At 46.5% G+C, this 24,086-nt stretch overlaps 1 pseudogene; it reads left to right on the forward strand.

Moving 5' to 3' along the window:
* Nucleotides 1–2,814: 2,814 nt before the first annotated feature.
* LOC148515111 (volume-regulated anion channel subunit LRRC8A pseudogene) lies at nt 2,815–22,897 on the forward strand (annotated as a pseudogene).
* The last annotated feature ends 1,189 nt before the right edge of the window (nt 22,898–24,086 follow it).

The raw sequence follows: 24,086 nt of genomic DNA on the forward strand, positions 1-24,086 counted from the left end.
ACGTTAATTGATGAACACCATCTACATACATCATTACGGATCAGTAACATCCTGTAATGACAATGACATTCTGTGATGGAAGTGGCCTCTTTCAGCAGGACAATGCATGGATTGTTCGAAGATGGTGTGAGGATCTTGTACCCTAGTCTGTGGAGAAGTAGCTGAATTTGGGACCATTAACAGATTCTTTATGAAAAAAATAGGTTAATTATGAAGGAGCTTTCACTTTCTTTTCCTCTGGCATTGTAAGTACATGTTGACAAATAGAGGTATACAGACCTTTGTTCCTGATTGCAGAGAAACACATTACATCTTTTTAACCAGCATAAGTTCCCAGGAAAGCCAAAAGCTCTGTCCAACATACCATCAGAGTGAGTGCCAGGCCCATAACCATCTTCTGCTTGTGAGCAACTTTAATTTCTACACATCACAAATAAGGGTGAGTCTGAGAGCAATGAATGAAGGCAGCTGGATTCTCTCAGAGGTCTTTTTGCCAGTAGAGACTCAGGGCCTGATTCAGCAAGGTTCGCAATTGCAAAGCTGCACGCAGGCTATAGATATGATGTATGCACGCAGGCTATAGATATGATGTATGCACGCAGGCTATAGATATGATGTATGCACGCAGGCACCTTTTGAAATTGCAATCCTTGCAATAATGCAAATGTAGCAGGAGGTGTATGCAGGAGCGTCTTTAGAGAGGAGGAGGCCCATGTGCATCCCCCTCACTCCGACCGACACGGCTGGTCAGCCACCGCAGAATCAATAGACTCTGGGCACTAGAGTGTGCCCAGAGTCTATTGCGCATGTGCAGATCGCAGGGGAAATGGCGCTGCCGCCATTTACTCGGCGATCTCACAGTGCATTGCGAAAACACCGGAAAAATTTCCACGGCAGCTATTTTCCGGTGTTTGACCATCGCTGAGAGACCTGACGCGGGACTTCGGAGACGTAAGTAATACAAAGTATGGGTGCAGGGTGTGCGGTGCGGGGCCCCCCTGGACCCGGGAGCCTGTATGCACCACACACCCTGCACCCATTATAGATACGCCCCTTGGTGTATGACACCCCCTGCTGTATTTCAGATCCCAGCATAGTGTCAGTGCAAGCCCTAATTACAGCAATTGTCCCACAGGAGGGCCACTTACCGTTTTTTGAAAAGCATATATATAGATGTTCACATATTAGCTCCGTTTTTTTCATATATGATTATTTTGTAATAAATGTGATATTATTATTCTATGACTCATCCGTTTCTCAACTTTTTAATATGTAATATAACTTACTAATAAGCGCTGGTTTCCATTTCTTTATATACATGAATTTTTGTATCATCGGTTGTTATTAAAAAGCGCCTCCAGGGACAAGTCCTCCGATAAGAGCCCATCCCTGTGATGTGTAACCATCACCGGGACGCAATCCCTTTACTTCTTGCATTGTGAGCCGGCCGCACTACTCTGCATGAGCAGCCATCAGACCACGCATGTGCGAGCAGCCAGCAGCCAGCTCTCGGTAAATGTTACAGGGTATAGACCAGTGGTCTCCAACGTTATTTGAGCTGTGAGCTACTTTAGAAAAATTAAACCTCCTGAAGAGCTAATAAAATTATAGAAAAAAAAATTGGCTAATAACCAAACAACTGAAGGTCATTTAATGAAAATGTCAAAAAAAAGTTTCATAGAAATTAAAAATGCATTTAATTATTACAGCGATATTGTTGTAGTTTGTAAATATAATTTAAGCACAGGCACATTTCACTGTTAATTACCGGCTGCAAGGAGGTAAGTGCAGTAGAGGAGCAAAATATATAGGCAGGGCTGCTGTGTGAGTTTCCGGCAGGGCTGGGCGGGAGTCCCTCGCTCCACTGTAGCGTAGACGCCGTGGGTGGAACCACGGGAAGCACATCAGGTGAATGCTGTAGAGGCTGCGGTAATCACCTGATGTGCTTCGCTGTGACTCTACCCATGGCGTCAATGTTATGGGGGAGCATGCGTCAGAGCTCACTTCCTCCTAGTTGACTCGGCAGTACTGCAGCTAGGTGAGTTACCAAAATTAAGCCCACGAGCTACTGGTTGGAGACCGCTGGTGTAGACCATAGGCTACAATGGCTACGTCAACTAAGAATTGTGTTAGCTACTGGGGCCAAGCTCAGGAATCCTGCACATACTGTAGCTTGGTAAATCTCACAAATAGCAGCCCCCATAGAATCCTATGGGGGCTGTTTGTGTAATCGTAAATGGGGGGGCGCAGTACATATCCCTAATATCTGCTACGGCCTCCCTAGGTACATATAGGGGATACATGAAATCTGCAGACATCACCCACAAATAGGTGGTTTTGGGGGGATATGCCACAAATGTCTTCAATAAATACACCTCTTGCTTTCCCTCCTGTACTTCCTGACTCTGATCTGGAGAGATGGTCTATGGGTAATCAACATGTGGCCCTACAGCTATTGTGGAGCTACACATCCCAGCATGCCCTGCCACAGTACTAATGTGCCCTAATAACAAAACTGTGACAGGGCATGCTGGGATGAGTAGTTCCACAACAGCTGGATGGCCGTATGTTGCATAGCCCTGGTCTATGCTGTACTCTAACTGACCCTGCCTCTCAGGGAAAACCAGTTTGCATGGCACGGAAGAGCATTTTCATATCTCTAGGTCAACTCTGTGAGCTCTCTACAGGACACTTGAGTCTGCTAAAATACAAACGTACACTATTAATGGAATGGAATTATTAAGTTAATGAAAACTTTTTCTTTCTGTAGGCAGACATTTATTGCAGACCATTGTTTGAGAATCTCACTAGAACATGATTCCGTTGTCTGAATTCAAGAACTTCAGTGCACAAGACCCTGCTCTACGTATCCTGAAACCGTGGTGGGATGTTATGTCTGATTACATCAATATCTTTATGCTTATGGTGTCAGTGTTTGCTGCCAGTCTGCAAGTAAGTATACAAGACAGATAGAAATAGTGCTAGGTATAAAGACTGTCATTATGAAAGGTACCTCATGTCACCAATCAAAATAAAAACAAAGAAAAGAAAAGATAAATCAGCGCTGTATATTAAAGATGAACTCTTTAACAAGGTGAATGGCATATGAATAAAATTTAAATCAATTCAGAATGCATTTAAATAACAATGTGTATATATATAATATATATATATATTTCTGTGTGTATATGTATATATATATATATATATATATATATATATTATATTATCAAAGTGCATTAATAAATCTCTGGAGCATATGGGGTAAATTTACTAAAGTGCGGGTGGAGATTTTGCCCATAGCAACCAATCACATTCTAGCTATTATCTTCTAGAAGGTGCTAGTTAAATGTTAAAGTAGAATCTGATTGGTTGCTATGGGCATCATCTCCACTTCTGAAAACCCTCACTTTAGTGAATATAGCCCCATGAGTGAGAGTGGGCACTTTCCTTATCTTATATGTACGAATAGGTGATTACTTAAATATGTTTGTAGTCCAAATATGTTTTTCTGTTATAAATGTTGAAAAATGGCACATTAATCTATTTTGAATAGTGAACTAATATAAATCAGCTGGAAACAGGAGCACAGGTCCCCTTGTAAAAGACAATATTAGTTTAAATCTAATCTTTAACCCTATCAACCTCGCATTCACTGGCCATGGATGCATGGAATAGACCCGGGCTTCAGCCTAGGTCTGGGGTCCTTTATTGGAGGGTCCTCACCTCCCCAGTAATCCCCAGCCTGAACTGACTAGTTGCAGGTGGGGAGAATGCTTTGGCTGGGGGACCCCGTGAAGCATGTCCCCTTGTTGTGGGATTACACCCCCCTCAACCAGGACCGGCTCAGGAGCCTGGTGCTGGTTCATTGAAATACGGGGGACCCCCATACCATTTTTCCCCCTTATTTCCTGAACCAGGACCAAAGCCCGCACTGGATATGCTGGATACACACACACAAGTCTGCATAGATCTCACTGATCTGTGCAGGCTGCATGTTCGGGTATGTGTGGCTGCGGTTAGAACAGGGGGGGGGGGCGATTCAATTGTTGTAGACACGGCCAGGTAACATGGGGAGAAAACATGATCTCATACACCATCGGAAAACATGAGTCAGCATAACACATCCTAATAAATTTGAGTAGCTTACAAAACTCTCCCGTGTCTCTGCGATGCTGAGCGTGTTTAAACTCGGACCAGACACAATTCTTAGTAAATTTAACCCTAGGAGAGGGGATGATAACTCTCCAGTTCTCTCTAAAAACATATTTCCAGGGACTCTTCTCCAGGGGCTGGCTTCTCCCTCTGGCCAAAAATGGTCTTCAGAGGTAGGCAACGAGACTCTGGTGCAACAGTCTGCCTGTTACCGAGGCTGGAACATTCAGAACTCCAATGTAGCAGTTTACAGGTATCACCAGCTCTTTTGACATCTCCTAAATTAATCCAAACTCCAAAGGCTGCCTGTTAAGTCTTTCCGTCAGCTCACTGAATGTAGCTGCCGGGGAGAACTCTCCTGGATCCAGGGGCTGTTTCTACAGTAAACTACCAGGACTACAGTGGACTACCAGGTTAAGGAAGGTACATTTTTACTGTATGTAAAAATATTAAATACATTTTCAATTCTTCCAAAATAAAAAAAAGAATATAAAACCAACACTCAGGGACCAAATTCTAAATATAAGTGAACAAGTGCTAAAAATAAAAAATACAGAGAGAGAGTCTTTGTGGGTTTGCATATAATAAAAGAAACAGACAAAAGCAGAGACAGCTCTACACTAGCCTCTCCTCCCCTTAGGGCACAGAAATAATATTTAAATCAATTTAATATGTGTTGAAATGTATATATATATATATATATATATATATATATATATGTATCTATATATATATATATATATATATATATATATATATCTATATCAAAGTGCATTAAAAATTCTCTGGAGCATATGGGGTAAATTTACTAAAGTGCAGGTTTTAACAAGTGGAGATGTTGCCCATGAATAATATGACCCCATATGAATAAGGAGTTAAATGTATCAAAAATAAATACCTTTAGTTTATTCCATTATCAGTACAGTAACTGAGATATCACAGAATAAAATCCATACTCATAAATGTACTGTTAGGAATCGGAGGTTTAGTCAAGAAGGTGTGATGCTCTGAGGAATAAAAAAGTCCCGCTACAGCCTTGTGGCCTGGACTACTTGGCTAGCTGCGGCCGTGGAGCTGCCTTGAGGGCCGTAGAACAAGTTGCGGCCTTTGGGCCGTGTAGCAGCCTTGGCGGGTTGTGGCCTGAGGGTTTTTAGAACAAGATGCGGCTTTTGGGCAATGAATTAGCCTTGGCAGGTAGTGGCCTGAGGGCCGAAGAATGTGGTGCGGCCTTTGGGCCATGAAGCAGCCTTGGCGGGCTGTTGCCTGAAGGATTTAGAACAAGATGTGGCCTTTGGGCTGTGTAGCAGCCTTGGCAGGCTATGGTCTGAGGGCCGTAGAATGTGATGTGGCCTTTGGGCCTAGTAGCAGCCTTGACAGACTGTGGCCTGAAGCCGTAGAATCAGATGCAGCCTCTCTGCCATGTTGCAGCCTTGACAGACTGTGGCCAGAGGGCCGTAGAACCAGATGCGGCCTTTGGGCTGTGTAGCAGCCTTGGCAGGCTGTGGCCTGTGCTGCTGGGTTGACACAAGCGATGATATGCTGGAGTGCGGCCTGTGCCGCCTGGATGTCACAAGCGGTGGCATGCTGAACTGTGGGCCTGATTCAGACCCACTTGCAAGCAGGTCGATGGTCCCCCACTGCGCATGCGCGAGACCCGGGCGCTCCGTCGCTACGGGTCTCGCAACAAAGCGGGGCAGCTGTCGATTGTGATTGAAAGCTTGCCCCATTTTGGAGGTGGGCAGGGGAGATGGCATGCTGAACGAAGGCATTCCCGAAGGAACGCCTGCCATTTGGGGGCGGCCCCACTGACATCACGAGTGATGTCAGTGGGTGAGCTTCCGGCTCTATTAAAGCCGAAAGCTCACTGGGGCTTGCGGAAACGAGACCCTACCACAAGGGTCTTGTCGCAAGCCGCGACGGTGGTGACCATCGCGACCATCACCTGGCCGCTCGCTAAAGCTGTGGGTGGTCACCCACAGCTTAGTGAGCGGCCAGGAGGCCGTCTTTAAAAAACCAGGGACACCCTGATTCAGAGCGAGCACTCTCAAAGTGCGTCCGGCTCTGAATCAGGCCCTGTGTACGCCATACTTGCCGACTATCTGGCTGCTCGTTCCGGGAGGGAGCAGCCAGATCGGCAGGGCAGGGAGCGTGTCCGGCAAGGAGGGAGCATGGCCAAGCGGGCTGATGAGATTTGTGGGCGTGACGGGGTGGGGCTACGCGATCGCATCATATTGGCCCCGCCCCCGCTACACAATGCCAATAATAAAGGCATTGTGAAGCAGGGGACGGGGCCAAAATGACGCGATTCAGCGTCACCCCCCCCCCCGCTGCGGGGGTTTAACAGGTAATTGTGGGGGAGCTGGGGGGGGATCGGCGGCAGCCGGGAGGCTTGCCTGCCTTTCCGGGGGGCCGGGAGCTGCACCCGTTTATCGGGAGGCTCCCGGACGAATCGGGAGGGTAGGCAACCATGGTGTACGCTGTACGATGAAATGCGACCTGTGCCGCCTGGATGGTGTTTATTGTAATCCAGGTATCGTGCACATGATGTAGACCAAACAAAGAAATCCAATTGTACCGGAAAACTGGTCCAGGCTTAATGTAACTTGGAGAAAACTTGTGAGGCTAGGCACCTAGAAATTGGATTTCTTTGTTTGGTCTACATCATTTGCACGATACCTGGATTACAATAAACACCATGGATATCTGAGGGCTCCGAGTGCAACATACAGGACTGTATGCTAATAGGATCATCCCTCTACATGGTGACAGGAATTGGTAACTTTACGTTGGACACAAACGTTCCTCACATTGAGACTGAGATTGTTAATATCTTTTATTAAAAAATCCGGAAACTTTCATAGAAACAGGCACTATTTACCGACAAAACTGGTGGGAGAGGCTAAACGTTTTATTTTGCTCAATTTCATTGCTATGTATTTTATCACATGTCATATGTACAATTGACACATTTTATTCATTTATAATAAATTGATCGAGTATTTTTACATCAATACTGAATGGTTATATATTTTAGCGCTGTTCCCTATTTACTACAATCCATATAGGTTGTAGTGTCATTTTCACCTAAATTTGCAGTGTGAATTTAGGAAATATCATAGAAATGTATCAAAAATCACTTGCAGGGACAGAGCTTGCGAATTGTCCCTGTGAATCCCTTCCGTACACTTCTTACTGTATTTTTCACAAAAACTACATTGAGAAGGCGTCCACGCATGCGCCACAGGTTCACCAACTCTCGCCCCCCGCGCTCTCCCCCCCCCTTCCCGTTCAGCTTACACTTGTTTGCCCGGTGATGTGGCGACGTTCTCTAGGACTCCGGTCAGCTGATCTCGGGCTCCTGCACTGTGACCGGTCAGCTGCTCTATGCTGTAAACTGAGATGCCGGCATAGAGCAGCTGACTGTGGTCACAGTACAGGAGCCCAGAGTCCAGCTGACCGGAGCCCCACAGGACCTCTCCGGAGCACCGATCAATGGTCCCTGGATGCAGGTAAATGTTTGGGGGTTTTTTCACTATGTTTTTTAAGTGATCACCTTGTGGTTTATTTAAACCACAAAGCTGATCACCGAGGGCGGCTCCCCGCTCTGCTCTGCCTGTCAGGGCAGAGCAGGAGTTGGGGAAACAGGGGAAAGCCTGGATCCCACCATCTGAAGATGGCGTTATTATCAAAGGGTTTTCCCAAGTATTTTTTTACAATTTATTACAAGTATGGGAAATGCTTTCTGCTTATTAAAAATATGCGAATTGAAGGGCTTGGAGTAGTTTTTCATGAAAAGTGCTCCAAAAGCCTTTTTATACATTTATGTGATACTAATTTGCTGAACAATATTACCTGGATCCTTAGACAGACCGGTATTTTTTTTCTTTGTAACAGTACATCAAGTTTATATGCTCAATAATTCTCTATGTACCTTTATGAGTATGGTTTTTAATCTGTGATATCTTAGCTACTGTAATGATTATTGAATAAACTACATGTATTTATTTAAATACATTTGGCTCCTGATTTATATCCTAAGGGGAGGAGAGCCTCTGTTTTTGTCTATGTTTCTTCCTAAATATATATAGTTTAAACATATCTTCTGCACTGTCCCTGTTGCTCAAGACTGGGCTTGCTAGTCCGTTGCACTGCAGCCCAGGATTCAGCTTTCCCGGGTGCAGTGCTCTAAAAACACATTTTTATCCTTTAAGATACATTTTCATACATTAAAACATTTAATTTACACACTTGGCTCTGTTTAAGCCTTTTTATATGCCACAGCACAGGGTAGACCTGATTCGGACCCGGATACATTTGCTTTTGATCTGCACATGTGCAGGAGCCGCACTCCACATATGCAGATCTGGTCCTGCGTCGTCGGACACATTACAGCTGCAGATGTTGGGTGAGTGACAGTCTGCAGCCATTTGGGGGCAGGGAGGTGGACCCATTAAAGAGGAGTGCAGAAGCCAGTAGCTGCGTTGTCAGACGCAGATTCACTGGCCTTGGCAGCTTAGTTGAAACGGGCATTCTGAGCAACCTTTGGGTTGCTCAAATGCCCAATGGCCAGCGTGATGTTCGTGATGGTAATCCTATTCTGTGTCTTCGGTTTCATGCAGCAGATTTTAGAAGGCTCAGATGGGCGTCTCAGTTCAAAAGTTGACACCTGAATTGTTTACATACTGTAGCTTCTCAGATCCACTGCTACCAAAGACCCAGCACCGATCTTTCCTGCATCCATCTTTGAATTAGGCCGTGTTCCCTAGTGCAGCCCTCCAGCCCAGGACTTAGCTTGCCCGAGGCTGCAGGGTAAAATAAAAAACATTTCCGTATACCTTAGTCCCATTGCATCACATTGAGGGCCTGAATCAGCAATGATCGCAGATGCGTCGTCCGATTGTTATGCACTGCGCATGCATCATAGCCACAGTGCACGTGCGCGAACGATCCACTACGATTGGGACTGTGATTGCTGTGGCTATGTAGACCCATCACAAAGTGATCACTGGAAGTATTATTCTGGGGTGGTGATGGGGAGGATGGTCAGAGAAACACAGGCGTGCCAATGAGATGGAACGCCATTACAGGGGCGTGCTTAGTTTAGCCCCTGCGATGGCATATGCAGCCTGAGCTCTATATACCGACAAGAAGTTTAGCAGTTTGTGGGTGAGGTCAGCTCAACAACTACTGTGCGTATGGGTCTGGGTGCGTGCGTGTGCGATCTTGCGATCTGTGCTGAATCAGGCTCTAACTGCCGCAGCACACTAAACTTAAAAGGATACATTTTTATTAATATTTAATCCATTTATATTATACTCCCCTGGTGCACAGCGCATTGGACGTTAAGTGCTTTCTTGTTGCAGCCCCGATCATCTCCCGTAAGATATTACAGCGGACGTTTTAAGAACACTTATGGAGCGGTGAGGTTTGAACACTGAATCAAGATTCATGTTCCCACATTTGTCAGTAAATTTACTAATGTCTGATTGTACCTCATTGCACTATATTTTATGAAAAGTGCGAGGCCAGCCCTAACATTTGGCAATCTTAGACAATTACTTAGGGTGACAATTACATATTGTCATTCATCCAGTGTTTGTAACAGCTACAGCAAGAGACCTCCCCATAACAATACTGTACCTCCCAACATTTTTCATAGGTCAGGACTTCCCAAAAAGTGGCATGGCCTATCCATAAAGGGCATGGCCTAGCAGCTCGCCCCCGTTTCCATCACTAATGACAGGGCCGAAACTAGGGTTTTTGTCACCCGGGGCAAGACAGTAATTTGGCGCCCCCCCCCAGTAATTCCCCCATAGTAATGCCCCCTGCAGCAGTACCCCTATAGTAATGCCCCCTTAGCAGTGCATCTATAGTATTGCCCCTGTACTAGTGCCCATATGGTAATGCCCCTGTAGTGCCCAAATAGTAATGCCCCCTAGTAATGCCCCTGAGAGCCCCCTGGTAATGCCCCTGTAGTGCCCAAATAGTAATGCCCCTGTAGAGCCCCCTGGTAATGCCACCTGTAGAGCCCCCTGGTAATGCCCCTGTAGAGCCCCCTGGTAATGCCCCTGTAGAGCCCCCTGGTAATGCCACTGTAATCCTCCTGTAGAGCCCCCTGTTAATGCCACTGTAGTGCCCCCTGGTAATGTCCTGTAGAGCCCCTTGGTAATGCCCCTGCAAAGCCCCCTGGTAATGCCCCTGTAAAGCCCCTGCTAAGCTTAGCTAAGCGCTAAATTTCTAAACATAAACATAAAACAGGGCCGACTGCCCACTCAAGCAGGGATGCGGCCTTCTGCCTCCATCCGTGCCTGAACAACTCGCAAGGGAAGGAGCAACTGCCCAACCCCTGCAGGGACAATACCAGCATTGTTTTGGCCACCTGCCCACATCATCACTGATTTGAAAGCAGATCAACCACAGCGAAGGCAAAGGGCCCACCAGGCCTAGTGGTAGCCCTTGACCATAAACTGACATCCACGCCTAACCTTTGCCGTGATCGGATCTGCCCCCAGGAAAACAAACCATTAAACCACACCAATACTGACACCGGCCAAACAAAGTTAACCAGCATTCAGTATATTTATTCGCCTCTAGCTATGCAGATGATGGAGATAAAGAAATTTACTTGCTATGTAGCCACATTTATAAAAGGCGGTTAGTTGTGAGCCTAACCACTAGGCAGGTCTAAATACCATACAAAGCACTGTTAATGAGAAATATAGGGGAGGTATTAGATATAGACCAGCGCTACACATTGTGACCACATACACTTATCGGAGTATGTGCAGTAGGAATACATGGACACGTGATGAGTCATGTGAGCAGCAATACTGATAGAACCAGGAAGTAAGGCTGATACATGCACATAAGGTTAGGTCGACTATACAGGGCTGATGGCCCTGTGACGTCACAGCCACGTGAGTCGGCCTGAAAGGGGGAGGGGCGGGGATGCTAACAGGGGACCAAAAGTGTCCCCTCGCGGGTTCGCTACGCTCGTCACGCTTCAGGCACGGTGGCTCGCTGCGCTCGCCACAGATATTTATTCCCCCTCTATGCCCTAGTGGATGGTAACGCAGGAGCGGTCCAGCCTCCTGCAGCGGTCACGTGGTGTCTACGTCACAGAGGTCCTTTCTCCAACTTGGAAATAGCAGCAATCATAAGGGATTCCCAGGTTAATTACAGTGGGTATAAAGCAGGGTAAGTTACACCATCACCCCATTTGCCCTTGAAAAAGTCCCAAAACGGGGACGATACGCGTTGGGACCACCAGGACATTTGTTGCATTGACTTTAAATATCTGGACTTTTTTTGTTAATAGCAGCAACACACAGCTGCTTTTTTAGTACAAGCCTACAATAAAAGGTTTTTATTCAGAGAAACATCAGCTCCATAGTCACATCATTTAGCCTCATATGCATGAAGTTACAAGTCAGCAAGCAGGGGGACCAGCAGAAGCCACTATTTGGTGAGTACTTTCTAATCTACTAACAATCTGCATATATAGTGTCCAAGTACCCTGATACTGCACTCATTTCACTTTGAGGTATCCATGATGTTATAAAGAAAAGAGGGAAGAAAAAGGAGGGAAGAAACACTCAGAGACCTCCTGCATACAAGGACATCACTCACTCACCATCGACAGCACGCCCCCTTTGGTGCGAGACCCATAACGACCGTCGTTATTCGGGTCTCGCGCATGCGCATGACGGAGCCGCCTCCATTGTGTCCATGCGCACTTGGCCAACATCGACCCGCTTGCGAGCGCTCAGCGCTCGCGAGCGGGTCTGAATTAGGCCCTGTGTTCCTTGGACTTAAATTGGTCCTTGTATAAAACAATGTAAAATATGAAACCAGATAACTTGAAACCAGATAACTTGAAACCAGATAACTTGAGTATAAATCCTCACTAATGAAATGCAATTAGTCACAGTCTCCTATATAGTTTAGTTGCATACATATAGGGCCTGATTCATACCCGCTCGCGAGCGCACAGTGCTCGCAAGCGGGTCAATGGTCCCCCACTGCACACGCCGGAGCCGGCTCCGGCGTGCGCAAGCGTGAGCCCCAGCGAGCGACGGCAGCTCCGTCGCTCCTGGGCTCACTACAAGACAGTGCGGCTGTCGATATTGATTGACAGCTCGCCCCATTTTGTAGGCGGGTCGGGGGGGTGGCTTGCCAAATGGAAGCGTTCCCGAAGGAACGCCTGCCGTTTGGGGGCGGCCCCACTGACATCACGAGTGATGTCAATGTTGAGCTCTCGGCTCTATTAGAGCCGGAAGCTCACTGGGGCTTGCGGAAGACGAGATCCTACCACAAGGGTCTCGTCGCAAGCCCCGATGGTCGCAATATTCGGGACCATCGCGACCATCACCTGGCCGCTCGCTAAAGCTGTGGGTGGCAAGCCACAGCTTAGCTAGCAGCCAGGAGGCTGGCTCAAAAAAAAAAAATGCCGTCCTGATTCAGACCGAGCGCTCTGAAAGAGCGTCCGGCTCTGAATCAGGGCCATAGTGTGCAATGCTCACCGGCAAGTTGAAAAGCACAAATTGGGATTCCTTTAGCTTAAGTGTACGGGATCCAGAGGAAATGCTTTCACTAAAATATTAGTGTCTGCTTCCCTGTGTAACTTGTAGAGGATGGCGGCAATGCGTGTCCACTGTATGGCTGTCCGCCTGAGTCTGGGGAACCACAGTGTCTCTGTTTACTAACTTGTGGAGGATAGCGGTACTTGGTATTTGGTTTTGAAAAAGACTGGATAGCCAAAAACTGCAACAGATTCCTTAACGACCTGACTGAATGACTCCCACTTCATTCCCCTATGGCCAATCCATCTCACCAGACTGCATTCTGGAAATAATGAATAATATGCCACTAAAGGTGAATGAGAGGCCCAATAGACAAAAGAGTGCCCCACTAAGAAATGCACTGATCATCCAAACGTAAGCCTGTCAAAAGAATAAAAACAAAGATGTTAATAACTGCCATGAACAACCATAAAAAAACACGGCCAGCAAACCACAACAGTGAAGCAACACGACTATTGAACCTAACAGCACTAATTGGGCCTACTAAAAACCTAAGGACAGCTTTGGCGCAGGGCCAGCCGGCTGAAGCCGTAGTTAAAACTAGGGGTAAAACAAAAATTCCTCAAGACCCCCACCCAAAGGGCAGCGAGTAGCTAGTCCTCAAGTTAGGGTGCAATTGACAGGCTAAAATCTGATATATTTCTTTTATACACCAGACCTCTACCTGCCAAGTGCCCGGATGTCATCCATGGACCAACCCGCCACAGCGGCAGCCGTTGCAGTGCCTATGCAAAACGAGTGGGTGCCATAGTTGACTTGAGATAGACCCAACTCCAAGATACAGCGTTTGAAAAGGCAAGCGAATTGATAACGCGACACTGGAGACGCATCCATGTGCATCAACGAAGTGCCTGAAGACAAGGACAAAGCCAAATAGGACAAAGCCAAAACCACCGGACAAATCCTGCGGTTCGAGCAACGCCCCATCGAAACCCAATGCCCCCTAACGACCTGGTCAGTTTTAGAATGCTGTACCTTACAGTAAATCCCATCTTCCCGTCCCGAACAACCACATGAGACAAAGCATCGGCGACACTGCCGTCCTGGAAGGAGCGACTAGTTTGCCAACCCTGAATGCCCCATGATACGCCATTGCGAAAGCGAGACGAAAAAGGCCAACTTCATAACCCGAGGAACAAACCCTCCCCGCAACATAAAAAATCTTACGCAGTAAAAAAACATCAATCGGACGACGCGAATCGGGCCGAGCGGGTACTACTCCCGAAATAGTAAGAAAGACTTGGTAACATCACTTTCACCTCTCAAGCGAAGGAAATAATCATACGCTCTTAATTTCCGAGACGAGTAGAACTCCCCAACAAAAGCAAGAATAGGGAAATCCATACTCTTACCTCGAACTTCCTCCACTGTTCCCACGTGGAAAGGTAAGCCAGATATGTTGCAGTAGACAGCGATCTATGTGCTAGTCCCTCCTTGTCGGCCCGATTACCTGCCACACATAAGAGGCGCAAGATTCACCAATGGTTGCCACATCCGGGGCCAACCGCCGAAACCTCCCCCAGTCGAAACGAGATAGCGCGTCTGCCCCATTTTCAACCCCAGGTACATGCTGAGCACTAATCGAGATATTATGCTGCAGGCAGTGCAAAACTATTTGTGCAAGCAACGTATAACCTGCAAAGAAGCCGATCTCTGACTATTGATTACGTGCACAACGCCAAGATTGTCACACCATAGGACCACCAAACAATTTTCCAGCCCTGAACACCACAGCTCGAGCGCAACCATTATCAGGAATAATTCCAGAAGCAATAAGTTCCTAGTCAGACCCTCTGAAAACCATTCCCCAGGCCATGGCGCCGCACACCACTTCCCCTCAAAATACGCCCCAAGAACAGAGGAACCCGCTGTGTCCGTGAAGAGCTGGAGAACCAGGCTGCAGACCGGTGGGGCCATCCAAATCCTCACCCAATTAAAATCCTGCAAAAAGGCTTCCCAAATCAACAGATCCCTGCGCATCTCCTGTGATAACCTAATGAAATGGTGCTCACGTCTGACCCCGGAGGTAGCCCTCTCCAAGTTTCTACAAAAAACTCGACCGACGGGGATAACACGACACGCGAAGTGAAACAGGCCCAGCAAGGATTGAGCTTGCTTACGGGTAACTTTACCCATCGACAAAGCAAGCAGGATACCATCACGCAAGCGAGCCACCTTAGGGAGCCGGCACAAACCCGCCCTAGTGTCTATTTCAACACCCAAATAAACAATTACTTCCACAGGGCCCTTGGTCTTATCATGTGCAATCGGTATCCCGAAGCTGTCAAACAAAGACATAGTGTCGCCCAACAGCTTTCCGCAGTGCGAAGAGCACTCCAGACCAACCAAGAGAAAGTTGTCCAACTAATGAGCGATGCCTACTTCCCCTCTGGCCCTGACCAAGCAACAATGTAGAAAAGCGCTAAAGCGTTCAAAATATGTGCAGGAGACCAAGCACCCCATGGGTAAGCACTTGTCTATATATAAACCATCGTCCAACCTAAAACCCATGTATTTGAAAACTGACCAATGAAGCTGAAGCAAACGGAAGGCTGATTCCAGTTTGCACAGAAGGGCGACAGGTCTGAAGACACACACCATATCTAGGGCCGATTGGTAAACCATGCGACAATAAACCTCAGAAATAGCATCATGAACAGATGACCCCGACAGGCATGACAGATGCTGAATCAGCCTGAACTTACCGGGCGTTTTTTTAGGCACTACGCCCACCGGCGAGAGAACCAAATCCGGCATGGCGGGTTGGTCGAACAGACCAGCCATGCGGCCCAGAGCGACCTCGGGCATCACCTTTTCGCGTATAACCATTGGCAACTCCCTAGCCAAACGCAAGTTCCTGACAACTCCCGTCTCCACCCTGTCGCTATTGGGAAGTGAGAAACCGACTGTAAAACCCAATCTAAGAAAAACTGCATTGTCACGAGCAGGATAAACATCCAGCCATTCAGACATTGATTCCACCCGAGGAGGGAGCCCTACTTAGATGAGGAAGGACCGAGGCCACGAGCCAAGAGAGTGGTCGCAGCCAGGGCCTTTGAGAGCCTGGCCAAGCCGTGGTAATGGAGGGGGCGTGGCCTAATTGCAGGAGGCGTGGCCATGCCCCCTTGAAAAAAAAAAGAAATAATCATCACTTTCAGTGTGATCGCTCCCCCCCCGCAGCCATAGGAGACTGCTCTGGCAAGCCCAGGCCCGGGTAAACTGTACCCGCTCCCCCCCTCTCAGCGCCCATGGTCACAGCCCGAGCCCACCCCCTCCACTCGCGGGTCTGCTACAATCCTTGATCGGGTGTGATCCCCCACACCAAATACAAAGATGCTGAAACCTGAACTGGGACCCAGACTGCACTGCCCATTATTGTAGGCAAAACACTTACTATGACCCGATCTGATGACCGCTGGGATGAAAAGTGTTACTGCTGGATGCTGCGCTAGGACCAGCCCAAGGGAACCTATGAAGAGCCGACACTTCGGAAGATGCCCTATTGGCTTGAGCCACGTCAACAAAGATTTCAACGTCCTTTGTCCCGAAGTCTATGACCTCCCTCCCATGCTGTTTGTGCCAAAATTCTCCATCGTATGTTCTCCAAGCAAACCCGCGGGACGAGGTAAAAAGCTCATGAACGAGGTATTGATAACGCTCATGTGTTCATCAGGACGTGTTCATGTGTTCATGTGTTCATCAGGACGTGTCTCTAGGTAACAAGCAGCAAAAACGTACATGCCGCGCAACCAGTTGTGATATGACCTATACGACTCCAACGCCACGTCACCTTTCTTTTTCATGGTCCCCTTCTTTGCCCTACTTGAGTCTTCTTCGTTCCTACTCGTGAGAGCAAAGAAATTTACATAACGCCCTTTCTGAATCCTTTCTTTCACACTAGGATTCATGCCCCTCAGCACGGCCGTGTTCACGCAATGTACACCATCTGACTGCACTGAATCGACCATCAAACTACTACTAGATGACCTACGTCTCCTCTTAGCCCGCCGATGCCTTTTGCCAGCATCCTCAAAGGTAGAGGTCGATAAGGGGGATGACAGGTCCGCACCCCCATCCCTTCTACCACTATGGCGCTTACCTTTATGAGCTCTAATACACCTAGCACTGCAATTGCTTCCACCAACATCCAACCCAGACGAAGTAGAGATCAAACCAGACGACGCCCCTTGTTCCCAATCGGGATCCAGCGAGGACTCACCAGTAAATATGAGCCTCGACAGCTGCACTAGATGTCCCCGGACCCTCAGACACCGTTGGTTGATGATCCATGCCAACTCCGACAGCGGACCCAACTGCAAATGGGGAGAGATGGTGAGACAACACTTCTGGCATAATAACATTACCATTATATGTTGGAAGCTTCTCAATCACTTCAGTAATATCACTCAGGTGCATGTAAGGGAGGGGTTATTCTATACAAGAAACAGCAAAAAGTATTCCCCCAGCACTGAAATCAGCAATACGATTTGAAAAACTACATGGTGGTAGCTAATTCAGTTGCATATATTTGCAAAAATATGCCTAAGCCTCCAGGCTACATCACAGCTTCTCTTATACTGGAGGTCCCTAATGCTTGGTTCAAAGTCTGGGGTGCAGAACCCCAAAAAGCAAGCGAAGCCCAGCCACTCCAGGGAAGCACTTCAGTAATAACAATAAATCAGAAACTATGTGTTAATAGGTGATGCATAGGTGAAAGCTATAATTAAAATGCTAAGAAAAAAAATAAATATATATGATAAGAGAAAAAAAAACACCTTCAAGTTATATATTTTTTGTCTTAGCATAATAACATTACCATCAACCGTTGCACTATGGGCCTGATTCAGACTTGGGAATAGAGAGAGATATCTCTCTCAACTGATCATCTTGGTGAAACCATGCTGCACTGCAGGTGGGGCAGATTTAAAATGTGCAGAGAGATTTAGATTTGGGAGGAGTGCTTCCAAACTGACATCTAAATTGTAGAGTAATAATGTGCAGTAGTTGTGGGCTACATGTAAAAGCAGCCAGTATTTACCCTACATGTAAAAAAATGTATGTATTTACACCCCTTGCATTGCAATATGGTTTGTTCAGGTTCACAGTTGAGAGAGATATCTCACTCTATTCCCAAGTCTGAATCAGGCCTATGATCGCTACCCAGCCACTGGCAACGTAACCGCGGGCACCAATGCCTGCGTTAGTTGTGATGCCGAGGACGCAGAACCGACGGCCGGAATGCCGACCGGGGCCCCGCTACTGGGACTGGTGGTAAGAATGGCGACCAGGGCCGAAACAATGGATGCGCACAATGCTGACACACCCTCCACATTTAAAATCCCCCGTTTGTGGACCTGTAACCGAAGACTGCAAGGCTCCAGGGAGTCCCCTGCGCTGAGGAGCCTGCCGCACAGCGTCTGCATAGTACCTACAAGGAGCCAACCCCAATGCCTGTCCTGTACTACTAATCTGCAATCCAGAACCCCTGACACCACTCTCACTGTCACTAGAAAACCTAGCCAGGCCCAGCTCCTTGCTGACGGTATCTACAACATAGCACCGGCGCCTCTCGCACCTGTGAGTCCTAGCTTTCCCCCCAGCATAGGCACAGCTAGGGTAGCCAGACTCACCACGGTCCCGGTGTCTTCTGATGCAGGATGTGCGACCGGGGAACCAGAGAGGCCCTGATTTGCGGCCCTTTCACAAGGACCTCCCTGTTCCTGTGCAGTCACCCTGGCGCCATCCGCCTCTCCACCAGAGCCCGCTCACCTCTGTCAGTGGACATGGCCCAACGAGGCCCCCGTTGCACCCACCGTCGCGCAGCCCCCCGGAAGCCACACTGCCAGCAAGGTAACGCACAGGCAGTGCGATAACTCTGCGGGGCCTCTCCATAAGCACCAAAAGAAGAAACGAGTCAGGGGAAAAGAAAAGCACAGAGAAAATAGAAGAGTGTAGAAACAGGTAGAAGGTAAGAAAAATGTAGAACAAAATAAAAAAGAGATGAGAGAAAAATATGATTAACCGCAAGCAATGCAATAAGACAAACTGTAGTACTTCTCTGTCCAAATCGATAGAATCAGAGAGGCCTAACCTTAGAGACTTACCCACAAAAATCAAAGAAACCCCTCCCCATTCCTGCTCCAACCAATCATCAAAATCACCCCACTAAGTCAAATCCCCTCCCACAAAAAGCTTAACCCTTATGTGTCCGTATAGAGTGAAGATGTCCAGGCATGTAGGCAGAGGAGTAGTGTGGAACCATGGCGCCCAGAGAAAGTGCATGTCATAGCGCCCCCCACCCCTCCCTGTACTGAACTGTGCTAGTGGGGTATGGCCAGCCTGCTGGGGAATACTGAAGTGAAGAGAAAAACAGCAAACAGTGGCAGTATCACACTGGGCATTGAGGCCCCATTGGGGGAATGGAATGCTTTAGTGATGCACTATCTTACATTAAGGAGTAGCTCCTTTGGCACTGCTTTATTTATGTATAGCACCTAGGATCTGACTTTTATCTCCTTTGAACCATTATCAGTCAACAGAAGAGATTGTATTATATATTCTGATCATTTAACTTAAATTGACAGAATACATGTGCTACAGTGAAATTCCACAGGGTGCACAGTTTATGACTGCAATTATGGCCACAAGCAGCTATCACTGGAGTGGGGACACCTATGGGAAGCTCCCTTCTCAGCTATGCTCCTACTTCGCAAATATACATTGCACCTATAATGGGAGTACTACTAATAATCATGTCATGTTCTGTCTACCACCATTATTATTATTTCAGGTCTCCTAATAATATTTTTTTCAATTCCGTAACTTTTTTAGGATATAGAGCAAACTAACCGAGATAAAACTAACAGGCGGCAGTCAAACTATGTAGCGCCCCATGAATTCCGGAACTCTGGATGGAGCCCTCTGTCCATTTTGGCGCCCGGTGCTCATGCTCCACTGCAACCACCCTCGCTACTCCCTTGCCTGTAGGTTTAATGTCCCTCCTGTCACATTACATGACCTCCGTGCTTCTTCTCAGTATAGGTTCTTGCACATTTTCAGTCCCAGGCCCTTGTGGCCCTTAATTTGGTCCTGCCCCATACAGGGTGCCAGGCATTGACGTGGACATGCATACATAATTTTACCTGTGATGGGCTGAAAGATTAGCACTTTCTATGATGTCACAATTAATCAACACACTGTCACTGAGGAGCAGAGGATGGTGCACTATCTACAACTTGCTAAGATAAGAATTATATTAGGTTTACTCAGAACTTCGATAATTGACTGATTTAATGTCCAATGCTGCGTCATTGTACTCAAGCGATTGGATTTGCAAAGCCGTCGGTGGGCATCTCAATACAAATCCCAGAGGCTGCGATGTTTGCATATTTTCACACAGTCGCTGCGTACAAAAAACGCACTTGCAATGGGATTTGCATCCATCTCTGAATCAAGAACTGTGTAAAAGCAATACCTCTTTCTTGTTGGAGGCTGCTGTATATTGTGTGTATGTCAGGTCTCCCCTGTAATTCATGTTATACAGGAGGTGATGTATCAACCACCAGGTTGTGGTGTCTCCCATAGCAACCAATCAGCTTCTACCTATCATGTTATAGAATTTACTAGACAAATGACAGCTAGAAGCTGATTGGTTGATATGATCAACTTCTCCACTTGTCCTCTTTAGAAGGTTTAATATATCTCCCCCCACAATTCATAACTGCCTGCTGCTTGGCTTTGGATTCACATTGTTTTCTTGAACCAATAAATGTGTCCCTTTCGCTTGCACAAATAATAGCAAAGTTTTTTTTATGTAATAGATTTCTTATGAGAAAATGCTGTGTACACCTATACCACCAAGTCATCAAGGAGCTGCTGCAGTTAATCTTACGTCACCGAGCATAGTGCAAAGTTACCTGGTCCCTTCAGGTTACAAGACAAAGCTGGATTTACAGTACTATTTACTGATCAATCAATGGTGCTATGATAATGTCGTCCTTTCTTACTCAAGGTTCTTTCCTTACCTTATCCTGACCAACTCGATGATTTTCTTGATTACCAGCAACTTTTGGTTTAAGTTTCCAGGGACAAGTTCAAAAATCGATCAATTTATCTCTGTTTTGGGAAAGTGTCTAAACTCGCCTTGGACCATTAAAGCCCTTTCAGAGACAGCGTATGAGCAGCTGGCTCAATTATCTGTCAAAATGGAAGGTTCTTCTTCAGTAATAGCACCTGTATCTATGCTCAAAAGCAGTGAACTTCCTGAAATACCACCAATCTCACAGCAAGACCCTACCAATGTCCTCTTTGAAGAAGTTGAAAGGCCAACAGCGACGTCTACCAGTTCCAAGAAGCTTGCTGGAGCTGTGGTAGACACAGGAGGCACTACAAAAATTCTGGATAAAAAAGAAGGGGAACAGGCCAAGGCTCTTTTTGAGAAAGTTAAAAAGTTCCGTCTCCACACAGAAGAGAAAGACATACTTTACTGCCTGTACAAGAGGCAAACTATTCTCAGATTGCTGGAGGCAACAGCGTTTTTGGCATATGTTTCTTATTATACACCACGTATGAAGCATGTTATCCATTGTATTGAGCCATTAAACATAACCGGGTACACAGATTATTATTGTATCCATGGGTTGTGGAGAATGTTCAGCATGTTGTCCATTGGCTACCTGTTTGTACTGTGTATTTACACCTGTATATGCCTTTACACAGTAACCTGGATCTTCTACTACACATTAAAGGAATACTCATTTGAAACTATCCGGAAAGAGTCAGGCACAGATGACATCCCTGATGTAACCAATGACTTTGCCTTTCTCCTTCACTTGATCGACCAATATGATAAGCTTTACTCCTGGAAGTTTGCAGTCTTCCTGTCAGATGTGAGTGAGACCAAGTTGCTCCAAGTTAACCTAAACCATTATTGGACCCTGGAGAAACTGAAGCAGTGCTTAACCATCAACTCAAAGGGAAAGACAGAGCTTCGACTATCCAGGATGCCTGGCATCCCAGCTCAGGTCTTTGATTTGGTGGAGATAGAAGTATTGAAGCTTGAGTTCATCAACAGTATGACTTTAACAGCAGCTATTTCCAACCTAAAGTTGCTGAAGGAATTGTGGGTGACTGACATTAATGTGAAGGTGGAAACACAAAGTCTGACCTTTCTAAAGAAGAATTTAGAAATTCTGAGAGTGAACTTCAGCAATCCTGATGAGATCCCATCTTGGATGTATAACCTTTCCTGTCTGCAGGAGCTATATATTAGTGGCCGCCTTCAGTTGGAAAATAAGACAACTATTGCTTTACAGTCCTTCAGGGATCTTACTCAGCTCAAGTTTCTTTCCCTCAAGCTCTACACACCCATAATTCCTCCAACTGTACTGGATTTGGTCCATACTCTTAGAAGTCTTACAATCCATAATGAAACTTGTAAATTGTCCTCTGTCACCAATCTGAAGAAGTTTATAAACCTAACTGACCTTAGGTTACTTTATTGCCAGTTGGATCGGATACCTAGTTCTGTATTCAGCCTGGTGAAACTCCAGAAGGTAGACTTCAGCAATAACAACCTGAGTACCCTGGTGGAACTCGGTAGCTTCCAGCAGTTGAAGAACTTGGTTTCTCTGCATCTGTCCAATAACAACATCTCTACTATCCCTCCACACATTGATAAACTAGCCAGCCTAGAAATGCTGTACATAAGTAAAAATAAACTCACAGAAATTTCTGTAGCAGTCCTCAAGCTGGTCAAACTGTCCCATTTGGATGTGTCTAAAAATGAGATCTATACCCTACCAACCGAGATTGGGCAGCTTGTAAACCTGGAGTACCTCTCGATATCTCACAATAGGCTGACTTTACTGCCCAACCATCTTTTCTCCTGCACAAAGTTACAGACTCTGATACTTTCCCATAACCACATTTCTGTCATTTCACCACTAATAGGAGAATTAATACAATTAACATATCTAGATATAATGGACAATAAACTTGAGAAACTACCTGCAGAACTAGAAAAATGCTCCTATCTCAAGCGAAACCAGCTGCTAGTCGAGAAGGAGGTCTTTGACACCTTACCCCAGGATGTGAAGGAGAAGATGAAGACTTCTGCCAGCAATGGTGCAGTAAGTATTTATATTAATGAACTTCTGTAATCTTCCAATATAAAACATATAGGGCCTGATCTGTATGCTATTCCGATGTTTACGCAGTTGAGCAATTATTGGCCATCTGCGCATGTGGCTAAGTTGCAATGCGCATGAGTCATGGTATATTACCGTAGTCGTTTCGCAGCAAATTTTTACTCGCAGAGTGATTGACTGTCAGGGTGCATTTGGGGCAGTGGTGGCAAACAACACAGGCATGTCGTGATCATTTTGGGGGCATGTCACATCCTGCGTCTGCGCACCTAAACATGGCTCTGGCATCTCAGTTCCCACGGTCATTCTGCGGGACTATAGGGTTACTCAGGTTTGCAACAATTGAATGACCTTTGACCGATGTTGTGTCTTTGTACCCAGATGCTGCAACATCTTCCGTAGATGTTTGAATTTGCAAAGCTGCAGGTGGGCTTCTCAATACATCCCCCGGTGGCTACAACATTTGCATATTTTCACATAGCGGCTGCACACAGAGATACAACAGCGACGGCAATAGCGAATAGCTCTGAATTAGGCCAACAGATAAAAGAGACAGTTCAAGAGACCCAATAGAATAGATCATTTACTTTTTACTGTTTACCATAGTTTGCGCATGCATATGTGTACATAGAGGATGCGGTCACAATCCCGAGCGCCGGAATCCCAAAGGTAAGTAGCAGGGTTAGAAGGAGGGTTAGTGTTAGGCTGTAGAGGAGGGTTAAGGTTAGGCACTGAGGGGAAGGTAAGGTTTAGGGTGTGGGGAGGGGGAGGTTAGGTTTAGGCACTAGGGGGGGAGGTTAGGTTCAGGCACCGGGGAGGGAGGGTTAGGGTAGGGAGAGGGGGAGGGTTAGGATGCTGACCGACAGGTGACAGTATCCTAACCCTGTCGGGATGCTGGTATCGGTATTCTGACCCTATTGGGATTCTGACCGCCAGGATCCCGGGCGCTGGCATCCCACACTCAACACGTACATAGATATAGCGCTTGCCACAGAAGCCCACACATCTCATTTCCTGATGGTAGAGATTAAGAGGTATTCACAGCTCCTTAACTTGGCAGTAAGTTTGATGGTCAGCATAGTGGTTTAGATTAAGATGACGTCATATAACTATGTATGTGTACCTAAAGTGATTGTTTTGTCCAACCAAAATCCCAACTATTGAAAGCGTGATTGGGCTGGCAGAAAAAGTCTATTACCTGATA

The sequence above is a fragment of the Taudactylus pleione genome, unplaced genomic scaffold, assembly GCF_031769625.1.
Source record: "Taudactylus pleione unplaced genomic scaffold, aTauple2 ptg000253l, whole genome shotgun sequence".
NCBI classification, from domain to species: Eukaryota; Metazoa; Chordata; class Amphibia; order Anura; family Myobatrachidae; genus Taudactylus; species Taudactylus pleione.